Raw genomic sequence first — 20,427 nt, forward strand, 5'->3', positions numbered from 1 at the left:
GGTGATACTGTTGTGGGTGTCTATTACAGGCCACCGGATCAGGATGAGGAGGGTGATGAGGCCTTCTACAGGCAGCTGAGAGCAGTCTCGCAATTACAGGGCCTGGTTGTTGTGGGGGATTTCAACTACCCTGATATTTGCTGGGAGGCCTACTCAGCCAGCCATCCTCAGTCCAGGAGGTTCCTCCAGTGCATTGATGATAACTTTCTGATGCAAATGGTGGATGAGCCAACTAGGAGAGGAGCGCTGCTGGATCTTATCCTCACTAACAAGGAGGGTCTGGTTGAAGAGGTGAAGGTTGAGGGCAGCCTTGGTTGTAGCGACCATGAGATGGTAGAGCTCAGGATCTCATGTGGCAGGAACAGAATAGCTAGCAAAATCACAACCCTGGACTTCAGGAGGGCCAACTTTGGCCTTTTCAAGCAATTGCTAGGGGAAATCCCTTGGGACAAGGTACTAGAAGGTAAGGGGGCCCAAGATAGTTGGTTAGCATTCAAGGACTGCTTCTTCCGAGCTCAAGATCAGAGCATCCCAACAAGTAGGAAGTCAAGGAAGGGTACCAGGAGACCTGCATGGTTAAACAGGGAACTGCTGGGCAAACTCAAGTGGAAGAAGAGGGTGTACAGATCATGGAAGGAGGGGCTGGCCACTTGGGAGGAATATAAGTCTGTTGTCAGAGGATGTAGGGAGGCAACTAGGAAAGCTAAGGCCTCCTTGCAATTAAACCTTGCAGGAGAGGTCAAGGACAACAGAAAGGGCTTCTTCAAATACATTGCAGGTAAAGCCAACACTAGAGGCAATGTAGGCCCACTGATGAATGAGGTGGGGGCCCTGGAGACAGAGGATAAAAAGAAGGCGGAGTTACTGAATGCCTTCTTTGCCTCTGTCTATACTGTTGGAGGCTGTCCTGAGGAGCCCCGGACCCCTGTGGCCCCAGAAGAAGTCAGGATAGAGGAGGAATCTGTCTTGGTAGATGAGGGCTGGGTCAGGGACCAATTAAGCAATCTGGACATCCATAAATCCATGGGCCCTGATGGGATGCACCCGCGGGTGCTGAGGGAGCTGGCGGAAGTCATTGATAGGCCACTCTCCATCATCTTTGCTAAGTCGTGGGCAACGGGAGAGGTGCCTGAGGACAGGAGGAAAGCGAATGTCACTCCAGTCTTCAAAAAGGGCAAGAAGGAGGACCCGGGTAACTATAGACCGGTCAGCCTCACCTCCATCCCCGGAAAGGTGATGGAACAACTTGTTCTTGGTGCTGTCTCTAGGCACATCAAGGATAGGGGGATCATTAGGGGCACTCAGCATGGCTTCACCAAGGGGAAGTCATGCTTAACCAACTTGATAGCCTTTTATGAGGACGTAACCCGGTGGATAGATGATGGTAAAGCTGTGGATGTGGTCTATCTCGATTTCAGTAAAGCGTTTGACACGGTCTCCCACAGCATCCTCGCAGCTAAACTGAGGAAGTGTGGTCTGGATGATCGGGTAGTGAGGTGGATCGTGAACTGGCTGAAGGAAAGAAGCCAGAGAGTGGTGGTCAATGGCACTGAGTCCAGTTGGAGGTCTGTGTCTAGCGGAGTCCCTCAAGGGTCGGTACTGGGACCAGTACTATTCAATATATTCATTAATGACTTGGATGAGGGAATAGAGTGCACTGTCAGCAAGTTCGCTGATGACACAAAACTGGGAGGAGTGGCTGACACAACGGAAGGCTGCGCAGCCATTCAGAGAGACCTGGACAGGCTGGAGAGTTGGGCGGGGAGAAATTTAATGAAATATAACAAGGGCAAGTGTAGAGTCCTGCATCTGGGCAAGAACAACCCCATGTACCAGTACAAGTTGGGGGCAGACCTGTTGGAGACCAGCATAGGGGAAAGGGACCTGGCGGTCCTAGTGGACAACAGGATGACCATGAGCCAGCAGTGTGCCCTTGTGGCCAAGAAGGCCAATGGCATCCTGGGGTGGATTAGAAGGGGTGTGGTTAGCAGGTCGAGAGAGGTTCTCCTCCCCCTCTACTCTGCCCTGGTGAGGCCGCATCTGGAATATTGTGTCCAGTTCTGGGCCCCTCAGTTCAAGAAGGACAGGGAACTGCTAGAGAGAGTCCAGCGCAGAGCCACGAAGATGATTAAGGGGGTGGAACATCTCCCTTATGAGGAGAGGCTGAGGGAGCTGGGTCTCTTTAGCTTGGAGAAGAGGAGACTGAGGGGTGACCTCATCAATGTTTATAAATATGTAAAGGGCAAGTGTCATGAGGATGGAGCCAGGCTCTTCTCAGTGACATCCCTTGACAGGACAAGGGGCAATGGGTGCAAGCTGGAACACAGGAGGTTCCACATAAATATGAGGAAAAACTTCTTTACGGTGAGGGTGACTGAACACTGGAACAGGCTGCCCAGAGAGGTTGTGGAGTCTCCTTCTCTGGAGACATTCAAAACCCACCTGGACGCGTTCCTGTGTGATATGGTCTAGGCAATCCTGCTCTGGCAGGGGGATTGGACTAGATGATCTTTCGAGGTCCCTTCCAATCCCTAACATTCTGTGATTCTGTGATTCACTGACTGAACGGGAAACAAAAGCATACTCTTTTTGGTAATGGAAAAATACATGTCTTCTAGAATATCCACAGCAAGCCTGTCAAATTCACCTTTCGAAAATTTTATACACCTTTGAAGAATAACACAAACGTCTCATTAGACGTTTAAAGAACAGGAACTGGGAACTATTGGAAGAAGCAGCAAAATAGGAATAGTTTTTACCAGGGCATTAGACACCTCAGTTTCAAAACAAGACAAAAGCTACAGTAGGAGATTTCTCCAGAAGGCCTGGCCCACACTGCTATCTTGAAGCTGCTAAAACAAGGGAATGAACTCTACTCTGCATATGCAGAGGCCCAGACATGGTAGCTTCAAGACAGCTTAAATCTCCAATAAGCAATGCAACTTTTAAGGCCTGTAAGCAAGCTGTCAGTGTCAGACTTTGCTTTAGCCTGCATCTTGTGCAATTGAGGCCTCTGTCCTCTAGTTTCAGGAAAAAGAAGAAAATTGGAATGCCTCTCATTTTTAAAAACAGTTAACCTGTAACAATAGAAGGCCTTATTAAAAATACAGAATAAATTTTTTAAAAAGGCCAGACCAGTTCATATCTATTTAGAAAGGTAGGAGCTAGCAACAAAATGGCATATTACCAAGATGTCAGTTCAGTTAGACAACATATTTAAAGACTCAGACGTTGAAGACAGCTTGAATTGCTTCCGACAGGGCAAGAGGTAAAAAAAAAAAAATTAGCAAAACTACTGAGATGAAGAAGAAATAGAAGGACTAACATTACAGCCTCATATAAGAAATTGCATTCATTAATAACAGCAACAAATTAAAAATGTAAAGTACTTCCACATTCATCACCTGTTTGTTCTGTATCACTTCAGAGGAGAGGAAATAACATAATTGCAAATTTCACCATCAACTTCTTTATCATTATTTATGTATCTGAAAAGCATACACAGTCATACTACAAAATACAAAGCTAAGCTACTATTCACAATACTTAGGAAGAAACTCTCCACGTGCGTAGATGGCTAATATAGGATGTATTCCATGTTCCTATCTGAATATGTTAACAACTACCAACTCAGAAGGGGTACTAGCCTATTTGAACCACACATCTGCTCTTGGAAAGGAGTCCCAACATTCCATCTTCCTAAAGCCTACTGCCAAACAAAAGTTAAAAGTCACTTTCATCAATAGAACAGCCAAGTTCTTGTCACCGCACCCAAAAAACACACCAAACATACTTTTCAAGCATATACACTGAAGTATACTGCTGTAGGGGAAAAAATGTGGATTAGATTTGAAGATTAGAAGCAAACAGAAGGTACAAAAAATTTCCAAGACATTAATGCTTATGAGCATATAATAAACCCTCAAGCCCTATTTCTATGCCATCTTAGCTCCACCTTAATTATTATAAAGACTACCAGTTATTTCAACTTTACAAGTACGGTAATGAATTAAATATTTATTAAAAATTTAAGATTTTACATCACTGTAATCAGCTCGCATATTTCAGTGGAAATACTATTTGAGTTTATCAACCAAGCAACTGAAAATCTAGTTATTTTTTTTTAACTGCTGGACTCCCATGAAAGCATCTATCTTGATAAAATATCCTTCAGAAGCCTCTGCATCTGTTTTTGTTATTTAGGTAGCTCTCTTAAAGAGTTACTTTTACCATATTAACATGTAGTAACATAAAGAAAGGAGGAAAAGCATGTTTATCAGCTGCTGGATTTCTCTGAACTATTCTGAATGAAGTGACATCCTTCTGCTTAGACTACAACACTTTCTGCACATACAATTAATCCATGTTAGTAATCTCATACAAACTGTAACCAAACAGCAAGACTACACAATGTCCAAAGCATGAAGTTTGACTAAGAACAACCAAGATTAGCCAGCTTGCTTTAACCAACCTATTTTTCTATTTTCTAGGCAAATCCAGGCTTCCCTTTAATATCTTCCCTTTAAAAAAGGGAGTGAGATTTTTCCAAATATTGACTCCAGGTGGTATCTTTCACAAATCTCATCTTTCCATCTCTCAAACAGTGACATGTTGAAAAGAAAGCTAAAAGTGAATTCAGAAGCTTCCAAAACAAGTAATCGAACCTTAAAAAGAAAACCAAGAGTCCCAAACCATCTCTGAATACACATTCCCAAGCAAACTTGCAGCTTAAGGCCATGCAAATGTTCACACAACTGGATAAAGCACCGAGCAACCTGGTCTGACCTCGTAACTTACTCTGCTTTAAGCAGTTGGATTACATGATCTCCTGATGTCTTTTCCAATCTGAATTATCCTATGATCCTATGAATTTACTATGCTATTACACTACCTACACCTATCCATGCAAGCTGAATTTCTTACTGTTTTGATTGCTCTCAAGCTGCTCATTGAGTACTTCAAGCAACTGTTATCCAGTCATAATCACAAAGACATCAACTCAATTAAGTTAGCATGAGCTCAACATCTAAAATTGGTTGCTTTAAAAAGAAAACTGGCAGAATCAGGTTGAGGTTAAAGTCACACACAACAGCTTGAAGCAGTAATAGGAGTGGACGATAAGTTTATTTTTCCAAACCACCACCTGGGCTGATGTCTTCTTGCATAAAATTTTAAGAATCAAAACAAAACAAAAATGTATCTCAAAAATTGAGACTTCTTTGTTACAGAGACTTCATAAACTCACTAGACTGTGCAGGAGTTAGTATGAAAAGCAAACCTCTACAATAAACAGACTATTTGAATTTGCCATATTTTGTAATGTGACCAATCAGTCACTGCATAGAAGATGCATGCTCAAGAGCTTCTGAATCTTTCAGAGGATTGCAGCCAAGTTCAGAAGCAGAAGTCTCAAAGAAAGTATCATCCTATATAAAAGCAGGCAACTTCAGAGGACAGACCAGAATCTGAACATTTACAATGTCATTTTCAGAACTTAATAGCCCCTTTTTTCACAGTTGAGCACTGCAAACCTTAGGCTCCCATCAAATCTCTATGGCAGTTAGCAGACAACAGAAATATCATACATTAATTTAGTTATTAGAAAGCCAAAGCCAAGAAAGGCCAATCTGTACGGCACAGAGGTCCATTAGTTCTTCTACATGGTTACCTGCTTAAATAGTAAGGTATTACAGCAAGTAATCTCAAATAAACTGTAAAAACTGTATATAACTTCCCGAGACTCTCAGTCCACTGACTGAACCGTGACATTTAATTAAAAACTTAAAGTTTTTCACTCTTTACCCAGACAATAAGTGAACAGTAGAGCCAAAGCATGGTCCTTCTCCGTCAAAACCATGTTGCTCGAATAGGAAGAAATTACTCTAACTCATTGGTTCTATAATCACAAAACAGTTCTCAATTATAGATGCTTTTTTTTTAAAAAAAAACAAAACAAAACAAAACAAAAAAACACACAAAACATACCAACCTGAGCCGGACATGTTTTTATAGGAAATGTAAAATGCAAAAAAGTGGCCCCTCAGCAGCTTACATAGTTTATGTAGATCGGAAGTAACCTCCAAACCGCTCTAAACCAACCTTGCACTTGAAGTAGGCCCACTTAAATTGAGCTGCTGTGGGCCTGTTCCTGCTACCTTCAGAAAACCTTCAAGATGGAGATTCCACAGCCTCTCTAGGCAACCTTTTCCAGGGTTTGACCACCCTCACTGGCAAAAAGTGCTCCTACTGTCCCACAGGAATGTCCTGAGTTGCAACTTGCGTGCAATGCCTCTCATCCTAAAAGTGTGCCCCTCCAAGAACAGTGCAGCACCATCTTCTTGATTTCTCTCCATAGATGTGTTGAAAATAGCAATAATATATACCCTATTCTTAGCATCATTTTCTTTAGGACCTGTGTAAACACAGCATAAAAACCAGCAACACCAGAATCTCAGTCAATAGCTGAAGAGCCACTTTTAACCCAAGTCATTAGCACTTTACACTGGGAATTCTTTTTGAGTCAGAACAAAACAAATCAGCACTGTACTGCTTTAGAGAAATAGGAAACCTTCTGAAGTTTCAGAGAGCTGAATCATGCCTAAAAAAGAATTAAGAGGTCCCCTTTAAAAAAAAATTAAAACAATGAAAGCCCTGAAAAGACTAGCGTAGACCAACTTTTCTCTTAGAAAGACAAACAAAGCCTACTTTCCTAAAATCCACCACTTACAAATCCTGAAATGGATAGGAGACATAACAGAAGAGCTATCCAATTCAATTTCGAAAAGATTGCTTTCCTAATAGCTGTAAAGCAATTAATTATTCAGAAACAACATACCAACAATGGAGAGAGAAGAGGCAGTCTCCTTAAGCTCTGGAACATGAAACCCCAAACAAACACATAAAATGTTCCAAACATCCAGCTAATACACAAAAATGATCACTTGCACAAAGATTAGTGTTTCTTCATCTTGGTTCCAACTGACATTATGTTACACCACACTGTTGGCATGGTGTCAACCTCTCACTGTCTGGTAAGTCTTACATCACACCAGGAGGAAGTGAGTGAAGACAATTACAAAGGCATCTGGACTACATTCCCAATTAAAATTTAAACAAGCAAAGAAACAAAAGTTCACACACACAGTCAGGAGAGGTTGGCAGGGGATACGCACATGCCAGATAGTCAGTATACTTCATCCACTAAGGCAGTGTTCCATTAAGATGATGAAGCAAAAAGGTAAGCAGTGTATTACAGATCTCTTTACTAAAACTGTGTCACCAGTAAGACGAGCCTGCATGTCTCTGTACAAGCTTTCACCTTTCAGAGATATTTCAGTATTGAAAACTATTATTCATGCAAGCTTACAGAGAGGATCAGCAGAGGGACTCCGCAGAAGTATGGCCTTATCATTTATATATACACAAGTCACAATATTTTGGCCTACATGAGGCATACCTCTTAAAACAGCATTTCTTTTCAGAGTCTGCCATCCAGAGACCTGAAAAGACAGAAAAATAGTCTGAAAGTTAACATCCAAATTTCCTGAAAATCCAGATGCCACAAAAGAAATACTTAGCTCACTAAATTCACCTAAAAGTATCTAAGTATCTATATTATTTTCAGGTAACAGTGGGGAGAGGGCACTTCTGAGTAAGAAAAAGAAAGGGAGAAAAGTACCAGAATTAGATCCTTGGGAAAAAAAAAAGGAAAAAAAAAAGACATAATACAGTCTCCTATGAAAGGACACACATAGGCAAGGAAAATTACTCAAAAATCCAAGTAGTCCTGTCCCCATATGATGCCAAAATTAAAAGAAATTCATTATCTTCAAAAAGGACAAGGAAAACAACCAAATAAATAAGCAGAAACCTTGAACCACAACCTATGAACTAGATAGTGATCAGTCTGTAAGAAAACAAAATATTTTGTATTGAAGATCCACAGCCAGATGAGTATTAGTCTCAGTTTTCAAGCTATACTTGAAAGTAATCTGCTCTTTGTATCTTAAATTTCAAAAAATGCTTTCAGGGAAATAATTTGTATTTCCAGAATCTCTAGATATTTTCCAAAATAAAATTATATTAAAAAAAAGGACCTTTGCATCACCTTTAACCAGAGGATAATCTCACATAAATAGGTTAGCTTGACAGAAGGAGGCAATTTTTCTTATTAATTTGATTCACACAGAAAATACTCAGATGTTACAGAGACAGGTAAAGAGTCTTCTACTCTTCCATCTAGTAGTAGTAGAACTACTACTTCCATCTTCCTGCTCCAAAAAATCCAAGGCATAGCTTTTAGTTACTGATTTTACTGTTATATTGCTACAGGAGTTATAATTACAATGATACAAGATACTAATGACAGCACTAGGCAAGAACTTCAGCACATTACAAATAAAAATCTCTTAGCAATTCCACTGTGAACTTCTTTGACTGATGCGCTCTCTAGAGAGGTGTGCTGCCTACCGGGGGCTCGCATCACGGATGTCACGGAGAGGCTACCAAGCCTGGTACAGCCCACAGACTATTGCCCACTGCTGCTGTTTCATGTGGACACCAGTGATACAGCTAGGAGCAGTCTGAGACGTATCAAGGAGGACTACAGAGCCCTGGGAGCAGTGGTAAAGGACTCTGGGGCCCAGGTAGTTTTCTCATCGATCCTTCCAGTCAAAGGGAAGCGGACTAAAAGGGACAGTCATATTAGGGAAATCAACACATGGCTACAGGACTGGTGCCACAGCCAGGGGTTTGGCTACTTCGACCACGGGACTTGTTTTGAGGAACCCGGTCTTCTGGCAGCCGATGGGGTCCATCTATCAGAGAAGGGGAAGACCATCTTGGGTGATGGGTTAGCCAAGCTGGTAAAGAGGGCTTTAAACTAGATTTGCCAGGGGAGGGGATCCTCAGCCCATCCCAATTCAGCCAGTCCGATGCCAGGGCCAGTAATAGGTGCCCAGAGACTGGAGAAGGATGGCAGGTCAGCAGGAGAGCACCAGAAGAGCCACAGATAGGAATTTCAGGCCACAAGGCAGCTTCGTCCGGGGCCCAACTGAAATGCCTCTATGTAAATACACAGAGCATGGGGAACAAACAAGAGGAACTAGAGACGTGCGCATACCTGCAAGGCTACGACCTTACTGGCATCACAGAGACATGATGGGATGATTCTGATGACTGGAGCATTGGAATGGAGGGATACAGGCTTTTTAGGAAGGACAGGCAGGGGAGACGAGGAGGGGGTGTTGCGCTCTAGCGCATGGAGCTCTGCCTGGGGATGGAGGAGGAGCTGACGGAGAGCTTATGGATCAAGATTAGAGGGAGGGCAGGGACAGGAGACATTATAGTGGGTGTCTGCTACAGGTCACCTGACCAGGATGGCCAAGCGGATGAGGCCCTCCACAGACAGATAGACGTAGCCTCACGTTCACAGGCCCTGGTCCTCATGGGGGACTTCAACCACCCTGACATCTGTTGGAAGGACAACACAGCTGGGCACAAGCAATCCAGGAGGTTCCTGGAATTCGTGGATGACAACTTCCTTCTCCAAGTGGTAGAGGAGCCAATGAGGAGAGGTGCCATGCTGGACCTTGTTCTCACCAACAAGGAGGCGCTGGTGGAGGACATGAAGCTCAAGGGTAGCCTTGGCTGCAGCGACCATGAATGGTGGAGTTCAAGATCCATCGGGCAGCAAGGAGGGCGCGCAGCCAGCTCACCACCCTGGATTTCAGGAGAGCAGACTTTGACCTCTTCAGGGACCTGCTTGGGAAAGTCCCTTGGGATAAAGCCCTGGAATGAAGAGAGGCTGAAGAAAGCTGGTTAGTAATCAAAGACCACCTCCTCCAGGCTCAGGAGCAATGCATCCCGACAAAGAGGAAGGCAGGCAAAAACGCCAGGAGGCCTGCATGGATGAACAAGGAGCTTCTGGATAAACTCAAGCACAAGAAGGAAGCCTACAGAGGGTGGAAGCAAGGGCAGGTAGCATGGGACGAATACAGAGAAAATATCCGAGCAGCCAGGGATGAGGTTAGGAAAGCTAAAGCCCTGGTAGAATTAAATCTGGCCAGGGATGTCAAGGACAAGAAGAAAAGCTTCTATAGGTATGTCAGTGATAAAAGGAAGACTAGGGAAAACGTGGGCCCTCTCTGGAAGGAAACGGGAGACCTGGCTACCCAAGATATGGAGAAAGCTGAGGTACTCAACGACTTTTTTGCCTCAGTCTTTACCAGCAAGAGCTCTAGCCCCACCACCCAAGTTGCAGAAGGCAGAGGCAGGGACTGGAAGGATGAAGAACCACCCACTGTAGGAGAAGATCAGGTTCGAGACCATCTAAGGAACGTGAAGGTGCGCACGTCCATGGGACCTGATGAGGTGCATCCACAGGTCCTGAGGAAACTGGCGGATGAAGTTGCTAAGCCGCTATCCATCATTTTTGAGAAGTCATGGCAGTCTGGTGAAGTTCCCACTGACTGGAAAAGGGGAAACATAACCCCCATATTCAAGAAGGGGAAAAAAGGAAGACCCAGGGAACTACAGGCCAGTCAGTCTCACCTCTGTGCCTGGCAAGATCAGGGAGCAGATCCTCTTGGAAACCACACTGAGGCACATGGAAATCAAGGAGGTGATTGGTGACAGCCAACATGGCTTCACCAAGGGCAAATCATGCCTGACAAATTTGGTGGACTTCTACGATGGGGTTACAGCAATGGTGGATAGGGGAAGAGCAACTGATACTATCTACCTGGACTTGTGCAAAGCACTTGACACTGTCCCGCACGACATCCTTGTCTCTAAATTGGAGAGACATGGACTCAATGGATGGACCACTTGGTGGATAAAGAATTGGCTGGATGGTCGTACTCAAAGATTTGCGGTCAACAGCTCAATGTCCAAGTGGACAACAGTGACGAGTAGCGTTCCTCAGGGGTCAGTATTGGGACCAGTCCTGTTCAACATCTCTGTTGGCAACATGGACAGTGGGCCATGAGTGCACCATCAGCAAGTTTGCTTATGACACCAAGCTGTGTGGTGTAGTCAACACGCTGGAGGGAAGGGATGCCATCCAGAGGGACCTTCACAGGCTTGAGAAGTGGGCCTGTGCGAACCTCACAAAGTTCAACAAGGCCAAGTGCAAGGTCCTGCATGTGGGTCGGGGCAATCCCAAGCACAAAGACAGGCTGGGCGGAGAATGGATTGAGAGCAGCCCTGAGGAGAAGGGCTTGGGGATGATGGTTGATGAGAAGCTCAACATGAGCCGGCAATGTGCGCTTGCAGCCCAGAAGGACAACTGTATCTTGGGCTGCACCAAAAGCAGCGTGACCAGCAGGTTGAGGGAGGTAATTCTGCCCCTCTACTCCACTCTCTTGAGACCCCACCTGGAGTACTGTGTTCTGCTCTGGGGCCCCCAACAGAAGAAGGACATGGAGGTTTCGAAACGAGTCCAGAGGAGGGCCATGAAGATGATCAGAGGGCTGGAGCACCTCTCCTATGAAGACAGGCTGAGAGAGTTGGGGCTGTTCAGCCTGGGGAAGAGAAGACTCTGGGGAGACCTTATAGCAGTCTTCCAGTACCTGAAGGGGGGCTGCAGGAAAGCTGGAAAGAGACTTTTTACAAGGGCATGTAGTGACAGGATGAGGGGGAATGGTTTTAAACTGAAAGAGGGTAGATTTAGATTAGATATTAGGAAGAAATTCTTTCCTGTGAGGGTGGTGAGACACTGGAACAGGTTGCCCAGAGAAGTTGTGGCTGCCACCTCCCTGGCCATGTTTAAGGCCAGGCTGGATGAGGCTTTGAGCAACCTGGTCTAGAAGAAAGGTGTCCCTGCCTGTGGCAGGGGGTTGGAACTATATGATCTTTAAGGTCCCTTCCAACCCAAACCATTCTATGATTCTATGACTGCATTCAGAGGAAAAATTACTATTAACTGAAAGTAATGTAGAGTTGCATGAGATGCTCTTTTGTTGGAACTCACAAAAAAAAGTCCTCAACAATGATGGAAAGCCCCTCAAATGGACAGGAGAAAAACTCCAGAAGGTATTTGCCACAAAAAAAAAAAAGAAGAGATCTATTTCTGCAGCAAAATGTGGAGAACAGAGCAGTCAATGACACTGCTTCTGAAGAAACAGAGGCAGAGGCTTATCACCATTCCAAGCGCACATCACAACATAAACTTCTGAGTAACAGTCTTCCAAAAGGAATTGTCATGCCTCTTCCCTCACTGCTACTGGAAGAGGACAAGGTAACGCTTTGGTTCAGCTGGAAGAAGAAAGTGGCATTCAACTTGTGAGGAAAAAGCCAACTACCAAGCCGGTCCTAAATCACTACCATATTCTTCATGTTATGGTTACAGGAAGATAGTAATGCGCTATAAAAGCTAAAGACAGAGAAATTCAGTTCATTTTTATATCTAGACAGCTGTTGGAGAATGGGCAAGTGGATCGCTCTACTGATCCTGCACGCTAACAAGTCAGACGTGAGTACTAATATTCCAAAATGGATTTTCTTTAAAGGACTGTTCAACTGCTATGACTGGTCTTGATAACTTGACAGACTATCAAACAGCGATTTTCATTTGTACCACCTAGCTTTGTAAGCAAAACAGGAAGTTACTCCTACCAGGTTACAAATCCACAACTGAAGTGAATGCCTGAAGGATTTACAAACCATTACAAGCTTGCTCTATGTTAAAAGAACAAGCACATATATTTATATTTTGCTGAAATATAGCGTTAATAGTTACTTCATTAAAAAGCAGAAGTATAGTGCTCACAGTGGAGAGAGTGAGGGGAAAAAAGCTGTATGTGGCAGATGCCAGTAATTTTGCTGAATAATTACTGAAAGGTACTAAGGTCATACAGCACTGAAAGCTGAATGACAATAATAGAAGCAACAGGTATTCCTCAGTTCACAAGGACAATGTTATTAAAGTGAAAAGTCATAGTTCCAAGAACAAAACATTACAACAATGGAACTTTGCTCAGACCCAAAAACTTAGTGTGGGAAAGAAAAGTTTCAACTCTGATGCTTATGATTGCCTGGTATAAGCCTTGCACACTTTTAGTGGTAACTGCATGCAGATGAAACTCAGTAGACAAACCTAGGTCTACAATGAGCTGAATTAAACTGTAGGGAAAAAAGACAATCCTTGCTATGGCAGCCAGTTTAATTACTCTCAAATGCGGCCAATAAATATTGATAAATTAACTATTTAAATATTAATTTAAATATTAATATTACATTCTTAGATACTACTAAATCTTTTCAATTTTAACAGCTGTTTCCATCTATTTCCACAATCTACATTAGCTGAACAGGCCTGCAAACACCTCATGCCATCAAGACAGAATCCAAAAAAGGCTCCTGACATTGTGAATACAATCATGTAACTAGAGAACTAATGCCTAGTTAAAAGGGAAGTCTAATTCATACTTTCAGCATGATGCAACTGAAGGCAGTGTTGGGTGGTCATGAGGTCAGATATTATGAAGAAATACAAGTACAGAATTTGTACCTCTTCAACTAGCTGGATTAAAACATAAAAATAGCCTATTATTGTAATCAATTGCAATACAAAGATGTAAGTCGTTAATGGCTGAACAGACAGACCTCTGTTCCATGAGGAAATTTATTTAGCAGTAACTTACTAAAATACTATCATGCTGACCTGCAACAGATCAAGAGAATTACTGCTAAGTGAAACGAATTAAAAACCCCCACCAGCTTAATATAAAGTATCTCGCACTTCCGCAAATCTTTCCATCACAGGGCAAGATATAATATAATTATGAGTCAGAAATTTATTTCAAGAGAACTGGAGAAGTAGTCATAGTCCTACTTTCATTGCTAACAAGGTGAATACAGCCTATAGAGTACTCTAGAGAATGATGAGGATACTACCTCAGGTAAACGACTTACAATGCAGGACACCTTTTTTAAGTGATGGAAGGATAAAGAAAACAAAATATTTGTGGTTGTTTTGTTTTCAGATACCAAAGTTGTCTATTTCAACTGTTGTCAGGTTTATGTTGTTGAATGTTTACTTTCAAACTTAATGTATCAGCCACTTAAAAAGAAAACCAGTAACTTTAAACATACTAGCAGTGAGAAGGTTGTGCTGGGTTTAGCAAAATACAACAGAAGAAAATTCTTCTTCCAAATTGAGTTTTAAAATACTGTAACCTTCAACAAAATTCTTTATGTTGTGTTTGCAAAGCACTTCTCAATAAAAGAAACTACTACAAACAAACCTTTTTGTTGAGCAGAAAGAAATATGGTTAAAGATTTAAATTTGCTTTAGCAAGCCAAGTTATGATTAATGGCCCATGTGCAGCCTTTTATGACTTACTTCATCTGCATAATTATATGTTAAGGCAGCACATGTATCTGTGTACTCTTTTTAGTATCATGCCAGCAATTTCTCGCCCGTCAGTGGAACTCCTCACAGGTCGTTTTTCCCATTTCTGGGAATGTATTACCACCACCAGATGGCACCAGTGCCCTTACTGGAATACAGCAGGTCTACATCTTATCACAGAAAAAAGCGGCCACCCCCCCAACAGAAAAACAAATGAAAAACAACCTTTACACATTTGTTGTCGCTGTCTTCTTAAAACAAAGATCTACTGAGCACAAACACAGCATGCAGTTAATTTGAATTAGTACATAGTATTTTGACATTATTGTGAAACCAGCACTAGCCCCAGAATACAGAGAGCAGCATGCTTCCTGATGCATTTGTTCAAGGGGTTTTGTTGTTACTTTAAGTTTACCTTCTGTTGAGAGGAACACTGCATTTCAGTTCTGTGCCCATTTCATGGGTGTGCTGAGCAACTTGCAGAGATCACATCACATGCAAACTAACTGACAGGTCAGGGTTCTCCAGTTCCAGTGGAAATTAAGGTATTAATTTTTCATTCATGGCTGAGCAGAATGGAGGTCACAAGTGAGAATATACACACATACGTGCAAGGTGGATCCCCCCAGCAGCTGCACTCAGACCCCCAGTCAGCCCAGTAGCTGTCCCTCGGATCCCAGTCTCCACAACTGCTGTCACCTGGATGTACATGCCTTCGAGGCCACTGCCCCACTCCAGTTGCTGGTACAGACTGTCTGGGGCCTGGCTGCTGGTATGCACATGTACACACACACACACATGCATGCACACACCAAGCTCACTGGGACCCTACTGCTCCCCCAGTAGTTCCCACCTCCACCCCTCACCATGGTCTCACACCCTCAGAGACACACAGGCATACATTCACACAGACGGCTGAGGCTCCACTGGTCTCCCAGTAGCCAGTGGTCTTGCCCTTAGGGCCACACATTCACCAGCATTCTCACCCTTAGAGATCCCCAGATCCTACGGCAGCCAGGCAGACTCACATGGTCACCCCAACAGCCAGCTCCTCCTCTGGTCTCACCCTTATAGAGGCACACACACCTGGCCATTTCTACATGCAAGCTAGCCTGTCTTGTTCTTCACTAACACTCACCCACTTAGTGTAACTGCTGGCACTATGGACACATGGGATTCTGACCCCTGATCCCACCCCAGTGTCTGGCACTTGGTTTTGCTCACTCCAGTCTCTCCAGCCACTGGCGCTCAGGCACACAGTCCCTTCTGGCTTGCAGTCCCACTCTAGCTGTGGTGCCCAGACCCTCACTTGCTCCAGTTCCTGGCACCATGGATGCACAAGCCCCAGTGACCACAGATCCCACTCCTGTGGCTGGCACTTAAGTCCACTCATGCCAGTCTCTCCAGCTGCTGGCACCTTGGGCCCTCCGACCCATGGTCTGACTTGCAGTTGCTGGCATTCAGGTGTCCACAGACACACCTGCACACAGAACAGAGTGCCCCTCACCCAGGAAGGAGTTAGAAAGAAATTTAGGAAGGTAGGACCAACTGCACTCATCAGACACAGGGCATGGCCAGACACATGTACTGACCAGCCAGCTATCTATACATGCCTGGCCTTCTAACTCCCCTCCCCTCTCTGTTTTCCTATGTTTGTTCCTCCCCAAATGCCTCCCCTCCCCTGCCTTTGGCTCCTCCTCAAAACCTCCTGTAAGTCCTTTGCAATCCCAAAATGCTCTTCCTCTGCACCCTACATTTCCCACACCCCTGGCAGTAACACCTCCAGCCGCCAGTACAAAAGGTGCTCCAGCATTGACTCATGGTCATGGGCATCATGTCTGGACAATGAGGCTGATGGCTCATCAGGAACAACCTAGGTTAGGTTACGCACCTGACAGGGGTGTGTCCTCCTCCGAGTCCTTGATTTGTGTTCCCTCCCTTTCCTTGTGTCCCTGTCTCCTCTGGGCTTGGGAAGATGGGCCTTTGACAAGTTGATGGCTCCTGTGACAGGCCTGGAAGTAATTAGGCAGGGTACGATTATCCCATCTCATCTGTCATTGTCTCTTTGCGTTCCTTTGTGGCTGTGCAGATAAGCTTTAGCATGTAACATAATAGATCTCTCTAAACATGTTCACAGAAGCACATTCCAACTAAACTGGAAAGACATGGGTTTGATGGATGGACTGTTACAATGGATAAGGAATTGGCTGGATGGTCACGTCCAAAGAGTTACAGTCAATGGCTCAGTGTCCATGTGGAAACCAGTAATAGCGGTGTCTCCCAAGGGTCCATACTGGGACCAGTACTATTTGGTATCTTCATATTCCACCTTATTTTGTGGACAACAAGTAAAAGATCCCTCATGACAGACATCTAAAATTTTTTAATTAAGACAAGAGTATTACTATCCCCACAAGAATACTGGAAAAACAAAGCTCATGATCCCAGTTTTAAATTGACTACGTGAGTTGGTAACTGAAAGGGTTGTTTTGTTTTTTTTAAACCCTTAGTCTTGGTTCCACAACTAGACAAATGAGTGAGATGTTTTCTCACTCCCTCCCTGCAGCCACCTGCCAACCAAAATAAGCTCTGCCTGAATACTTCTGTAGTAGAATTGCTTGTATATAGTTAAGTATATCTCTATCTTCAATATTACTCCCCAAGAGATTGTTCCAGTGATGGGTTTTACACACATCAGATTTTTAAGTCAGAAATTCTTACTATTCACTAGTCATTGCACATTATTCTTAAGTTTTTTACAATTTATTCATGATCAAAAGCCAAAAAGTAGTAGGTGACTAGACAAGGCAAGCAAAGTATGAATAAAGTGATCTTTAGCCAACTTACTTGAAATAAAGTCTGTCATGTTCTTTTAGAGAATTTAGATCATGATTAATGGTAACATCAGTCATCAGGCAATAAAATGCAAAGAAGATACTCTAATATCACATCACTTTCATGAAAACATCCTCTGCAAATGACCATGTACTACTCATTTATTCGATCTATTATGCTCAAAGGCAGTTTGGTCTTTTTTGAGGAGACGTGACAAACAGGTTAAAGAGAAACTACATGTGGTGTAGTCACACCATTACTAATAGTTGCACTAGAGTGGTTTAAGAAATGTCCACCCCAAAGCAAAACACATTCACTTTTACACAGGTCTCATTCATTTCAATGGAAAGTAAAAAACACCACTGTTAATAAATGACATGTAAAAAGCGACATAAATGAGATAAAGCAGAAGTAATGATCAGGACGTAATAGCATTAAATTTACCCATTTAATCTTCATTCACACCACATACTTACCTTTTATGGTGCAATGAGAGACTGATCTATCTGGTACTTTTCCATAAAACACCTGTTGCTGTCTACACAAAATGAATTATGTCCTGCAGTAAGTTGTCAAAACAGCAAACATGACTGTTCAAAATTTCTGTCTTGCATGTTATTAGTAAAAGACATAATGAGGAAAAAAAGGACTTTGGTAAGGCAGGAGAAATAGCAATGCAGTTGGCAACTGAGTGACTCAAAACTGGATCCTACGCCCCTTCACACAAATTTTGGTAACTTATTTTCTGTCATTGAACTTTGCAGAGAGGAAAGAAGAACATCAAACACCACCTCCTTCCAGCTGTTGCAGGAATTAACTTTCTTAGAAAATTCACAGAAAATAAGTACTATCAAAATGTTAAATATATTTCTTAAAAAAACAGAGCCATTCAATCTCAGTTTGGCATCTAATCATAAAAAGCTCAAAGTTAGTAGACACATGTTTAATATGGGGTTTGGATATTAAGACATTTTAATATAAGGTTTTATTTAAATATTTTCTCTTATATATTGCTTAGATTTTGAGTCTGTATTAAAACTGACTCTATTAGAGTCCTGAACAGTCAAATAACCACTACCTGCTTGCTAAATTTTAGCTAAAAATGGTCACACAACCTATCTCTCCAAGTGTCTGCATCCAAATAGATACACAAATACCCAAATTCTGAAAGTTAGTTCTTTTCTTTAACCTTCCACCTGACAACAGATGCTTATAAAGCACTAAATTAAGGAAGACACTTTGAAAATCAAGTAAATAATTAACTGTTATTCCTTTAATAAAAATCAAATAAATACAACAAATAGCAGTTTGTTAGTAAAAAGGCAAAAGACTAGACAGTTGTAATACACAGTATTTTATTGTACTTTAGCAACTCATCTACGCCTTTGCCTACCCACTAGTGTAACAGAACACTGCAAAGAAGATGGACATCATGCCTCCATTGAGACTCATATTTCATTTTCGGTAAATGTTGAGTTTTACCAAATTCGTAATAGATCTGAATTCACAGTCACCATGAATTAGCAATGTAAAATCCCCCATATACAGTGCCTTCCATCCAAACGTGAAAGTACAAGTTTCAAACATTAGCAATATTTACCACAGCCATAATCAGATACATACTAACACAGAATGTGTCATGGGTCAATTTCAATAGCCACAGTCCACTGCCATTGCAACTTTACAAGCCAGTGGTGAAACAACTTCTGAAATGATGTTCAATTCTAGTTGAACACATTAAGAAAAAATGGCATGAAACTGGACCAAGTACCAGGAAGGGTTATCACAATTAGGAGAACACAGAGCATGAACGAAAAAAACCTCTGTCTTTCCTATATACACCTATCAGATCCTATTCTGAGAGGGCAGTATGACTGCTACTTGTAAGGAGAAAGCAGAAAGAGTTATTTAAGCCAAAAACGTATGATGGAAAGAAAGCACATGCATAAATTATCTAAGAGTTAAGTTTAGGAGGGCTTTAGGAAAACGTTCCCAAATATCTGTAATAGTCTTACACTTCAGTTAATGTAGGTAACCAGGAACCTCCTTTACTTATCTACAGACAGTGGGAGATGGTGGAGACATTAGCAAAGTTAACGAAATGATCCAGACGACATTTCAGGCTTTTATTGTCTAAGATGGAGCCCCTGGTACATCAAGGTCACAGCAAACTCAGGAAGATTACAATAAATACCTGTTTTTCTTTCTCAGTATGCCAGCTTCAAACACACACTATGTCATACCTTCAACTCTTTGATTCACAACGCACCCATTGTTAATCCCCTCTTGTAAAAACTACCTGTAACCTCTTTAAATCTTTCTTGTAGAAGCCCACTACAGAGTTTTGTTGCAGGAGTATGTATAAGGAAAGAAAATGAAAGTGCATTTAAAATGTACAAATGGGAATTCAACAGAGCACAGAAACTGAGCACCCTGCTTCTATCAAGCTGGAGACAGATTTTGGCATTGGATCCTTTCAGCTCTGAAGATGAAAGCAAACAGTGCAAAGAAATGCAAGACTAAGGTCTTCCTGACTTCAAGCAGTGATGATTGAGAATTGCCTTATATTAATATGAATAAAGCATCCATACTAAATTGGAGCTGGCATTTTAAAAGGTTCTGTTTAGGAAGAGGAGCAATAAGAGTAAAAAGTAAAAGAATGGCAGATTTTTAAAGTACGGAAAATGTATATACATCCTAAATGCAACCTGGCCTACTTACTTGATTGCTTCTCACCTACCATCACAACTGTCAGTCCTAGTGTGTTATTCCCCATACCCTTCCTCCTCCACTCTTTCCACTGCCTCAACTCTTCTTACAGAGTCAGGCAAGGGATAAATATGTATTACATCCACTCAAGACACATTGGCAAGTGTAAATATGGAAGAGATCACATTCTCGTAATTCAGCAATAGGAGGCTTTTCAAGTGGCAACAGACGGCAGGCATCTCTTACCAGAAAGAAAACATGATCAGGAATACAAAAGAATACATGATATGAGAATTTTTTTATAGATACTTTTAGTTTTCTTTCAATCAGTTTTCAATCTTTCAAACTTAAAAAGCTGCCTTAAGTGCAGTTACAGTGATCTACCTTTACCTTATAGATTTCAACACAGATTTCGTTGTAAAATCAATACTGAGAAGTAATTTGAACTAATCCAAAAGACTGCTAGTATGTTACAAAAGAAAAAAGAGGAGGGGAAGTAAAACATAAAAATGTAACCAAAAAAAAAAAAA

At 42.4% G+C, this 20,427-nt stretch overlaps 1 protein-coding gene across 3 annotated transcripts in view; it reads right to left on the reverse strand.

The window, feature by feature from the left end:
• LOC137676209 (polycomb group RING finger protein 3) overlaps positions 1-20,427 on the reverse strand; it is a 60,865-nt gene that overhangs the window by 22,500 nt on the left and 17,938 nt on the right. The window contains exons 2-3 of one of the 3 annotated variants that reach the window (XM_068422872.1): positions 16,245-16,365; positions 7,457-7,499 (exon numbers count right to left, since the gene is read on the reverse strand). The exons of 1 other annotated variant lie outside the window; for it this stretch is intronic. The gene's annotated coding sequence lies outside the window, so the exon portion shown is untranslated. The remainder of the gene's footprint in view (positions 1-7,456; positions 7,500-16,244; positions 16,366-20,427) is intronic. One more of the 3 variants, XM_068422873.1, reaches the window with a different exon arrangement.

Source organism: Nyctibius grandis, chromosome Z, assembly GCF_013368605.1.
Source record: "Nyctibius grandis isolate bNycGra1 chromosome Z, bNycGra1.pri, whole genome shotgun sequence".
Lineage (NCBI taxonomy): Eukaryota > Metazoa > Chordata > Aves > Nyctibiiformes > Nyctibiidae > Nyctibius > Nyctibius grandis.